The sequence below is a fragment of the Sinocyclocheilus rhinocerous genome, unplaced genomic scaffold (assembly GCF_001515625.1).
Source record: "Sinocyclocheilus rhinocerous isolate Xijiao unplaced genomic scaffold, SAMN03320098_v1.1 scaffold1864, whole genome shotgun sequence".
Taxonomy (NCBI): Eukaryota; Metazoa; Chordata; class Actinopteri; order Cypriniformes; family Cyprinidae; genus Sinocyclocheilus; species Sinocyclocheilus rhinocerous.
The window spans coordinates 614,933-618,705 of record NW_015639085.1 but is presented as its reverse complement, the minus strand read 5'-3'; positions in this window follow the sequence as shown (position 1 = coordinate 618,705).

Below are 3,773 nucleotides of genomic sequence, written 5' to 3'. Positions count from 1 at the left end.
CTGGGGTGTATTCCAGAAAGCACGGTTAACTTACCGTCAGCTAAACCCTGAACTTTCGGTTGATTAACCCCAAACCTTGCTTCCTGGAGGTATGTGGTTCCAAAAACGCGTCCGGGAGTAAGTTCATTCAACTCAGAGTATGTTCCTGGTTAAGACTCAAGACATTCTCAACAGAGCGATGAATCGACGAGTCGCTATGGAAACGGACGCTAAGAAAAACCGCGCCATGCTGTTTCTTTCTTCTTCTTTTGTTCAATGGTCGTTTACATGCTTAGTGCATATCGCCACCTAATTGATGGTTGTGCAATCATTTTGATTTTTTTCTGTTTAATCTTTAATCCTTGAGAATATGAATTATATTGTTTGTTTGATGCTAATTATAGTTGTGCGCTATCTGTCACGCCCACTGAAGGCTCGTCAGTAGATCACACGTGCGCTGATAGCGCCGAAGTGAACTCAACCTGGAATATAACCTGCTCCAGAGACGGTTATCTTCAGAGAGCAAGTTACTATGGTTACTTACATACCCTGAAAGTAACCTCCGATTTTGGAACCGAAAGCTGAGGTTATCCGCTCGCTTATCCTCAAACATACCCGAGTGTGTCACATAACCTGCTTTTTGGAATACCCCCCTGAAATGTTTGTCTTTTCATCCTGAAATGCGAGGCAAATGTTGGATCACAATAATTAGGAACCACAGTTTCCACAAATCCCTTCATTTGATTGGGATGTTCTCTTTTATTCTGGACAGCAAAGGCAGTGACTGTAACATCGAGCGTATTTTGCAGTATTAAACACGTATTTATACCGATTTCATCAGCCTCCGAAAATTCTTCAAAAAGAACACAAAGAATGGCCTTCTCAGCTGCCATAGTTGCAACTCTTGCGTCATCAGAACAGTGTGTTCAACGCACCACCGTTTCCGTTTAAAAAACGTTTTGCAACGTTTTGTGGGGGCTGAACGCAGCCCGGCTGAGAGAGTTTTGTTAGATTCAGGAGAAAGGTGTGCTGTTTGTTTAGATCGGGTTCATGTTATTGCGTAAATATTGAGTTTATAGCCGATGTAGAGTTATGTTGCAAATCAATTTAATGGCGCATGCTCAGTATTTTGCCACCACAGTTGTCAAAAAATAAGTTCTTTCTGAATTCTGAAAGCTTACGCTGTCTGAAGGAGATCCCATCTAATTCATTATAGTTATAAAGTAACTGCAGTTATTATATTTTTGTGTTAAACTGTAGATCCTGTTTTTAATAAACAAATAATAAAATGTGGAGCACATAAGGGGACGAAATGGGAACGAATTACTCGCAAAACCTATTCTCTTGCAAAAGTAGGCTACAGTATTAATTTATTAATTCATTTATTTATTTTATTTTATTTTGTTTTGTTTTATTTTATTTTACTCCCATCTCTTCACAAAAGGTTTGCCAGCAAACTGATCATTTCTCATGGGAACGCAAAAGGTTTGCGAGTGTTTTCACAAAAGTATTTTTTTTTTCTCCCACCTAATAGTTTTTTCCTATCACCAAATCCCTTTAAGGGCCCCGGTAAATACAAAATAATATAAATAATCTTAATTATTTAGGCCCCTATAGAAAGATTCTAAAAAGTGCAATACAAAAAGTAAGTCACAATCACATACTACAGGGTGTTTACATTTTTAAAAATCAGTATAAACGTTTTGCTTGCATGTAAGGCATTTAAGTAGTAAATTCTGCTATCTACAGGAGACATCGAGGCACTGCAGTGACATTCTAGTTGATTTGCTTGTCTTACATCAGGGCTGCCCAACCCTGTTCCTGAAGATCTACCTTCCTGCAGAGTTCAGCTCCTACCCTGATCAAACACACCTGAACCAACTAATTCGGATCTGAAGGAGCACTTAATAATTACAGATAGGTGTGTATAAATCTTTTGTAACAATATACACTACTGTTCAAAAGTTTGGGGTCAGTATTTTTTTTTCTTTTTTAAAAAGAAATTAATACTTTTATTCAGCAAGGATGTGCTAAACTGATGCAAAGTGATAGTAAAGACTTCTATTGTTACAAAAGATATATATTTTAAATAAATGATGTTCTTTTTAACTTTTTATTCATCAAAAAATCCTGACAGAAGTGTCACAGGTTCCAAAAAAATATTAAGCAGCACAACTGTTTCAATCATTGATTATGAATTAGCATGTTAGAATGATGAAGGATCATGTGTGACACTGAAGACTGGAGTAATGATACTGAAAAATCAGCTTTTATCACAGGAATAAATTAGATTTTAAAGTACATTCACTGAGTTGGTTTTTGTGGGGACTCTCCATAGACCATTTGTGGGCAGACGTCACAGTTATACACTTGCAGCTGTGCACGCATTGTGGTGGCAGAAAAACAGTGGTAACAAGTGGATGGAAATGGGCAAAATCCATGGAATAAGAGAAAAAAATGTCTCCTTGGGCCTTTGGATTTCAAAATCGGAATGCAAAAAAAAAAAGATTTTTATAGAATACCGTCGTCAAAGATGCCCTATGAAGCTAAACGCAGATGTTCATGGTTGCAAGCTACAGACTGGACTGATGAAATCTGAATTAAGTCACTTTAACCATTATATTGCTCCACTCTGCTCTTTCTGTCAAGAGGAAGAGGAATCTATTTCACATTTATTCTACCTTTGTTCTTATTCTAAACAATTCTGGCTTCAAATATCAGTTTCCTTACTTCCTGTGTTCCACCAGCTGTGTAATATTTCCATAAGTTAATTCTTTTCCATTCTGATGTTTCTGACAATAAGGAGTTAGATGATGTTTTAAGCTGATGATATACAGTACATGCAGGGCAACTTTTTTGAGCAAGGTTGTGGGTACTTTCCCATTGAGAATGGGTAACAAATTTCTGTCTGGATACTTTAGATCAGTCGTGGGCCCTGTGTCTCACCTGTTGCCCGTTGACGGCAACATTGCTCAAAAAGTTGCCCCGTGTGTCATCAGTCTAAGTCTTAATCTTTATTTGATGGGTAAATATCATTTAAAGCAAAATACCTTAAATTTAAACCCAGCTGCACAGTATTTGCTTCTGATCTACATTTATTATTGACTCCACTTCAGAAAGTCTCCTCAAATAAAAATGCTCTGAAGACATCTCATAAAAAAAAAAAATTAAAAAAAAGGAAACCTGAATTTGACGTAAACAATAGGTCTAAATAAGATATAAACGTATGCAATTCATACGGGAAATAATGTAGCCTATTAGACCATTACATGGAATCATATTTTAAACCTATATTTTACATAGATGATTTAAACATATATCATTTAATCTCCCAATTCTGACTTTTTTCTCACAATTGCAAGTTTACGTTCCCAGATTCAGCCATTATAACTCGCAATTCCGAGTTTAGGCTATTTCGCGCTCACGCACGCAGTTCAGATTTTTCTTCAGAACAGTGAGATGGCCTATAGGAACTCGAAATTGCAAGAAAAAGAAAAGTCTGACTTGTGAGATAGAAACTGGAAGTTACACATGGCTTCCATAGACTGCAACTGTCATTTTCTCACTGATCAGTGCATTTTCTGCCACCCCCTACTAACCCTACCCCTAAATCCGGCCCATCACAGAAAGATTTCTGCATTTTTTGATTTAAAAACAAACAAAACATTTTAGTATGTTTTTAAGCCATTTTAATTTGTGAGGTCACAGTGTCCTCGCAAACATAGGCTAATAGGCTACATCTGAAATTGTCAAATGATTATTTTATTTTTTTTGGTTCTTGTATGACTCCTGAT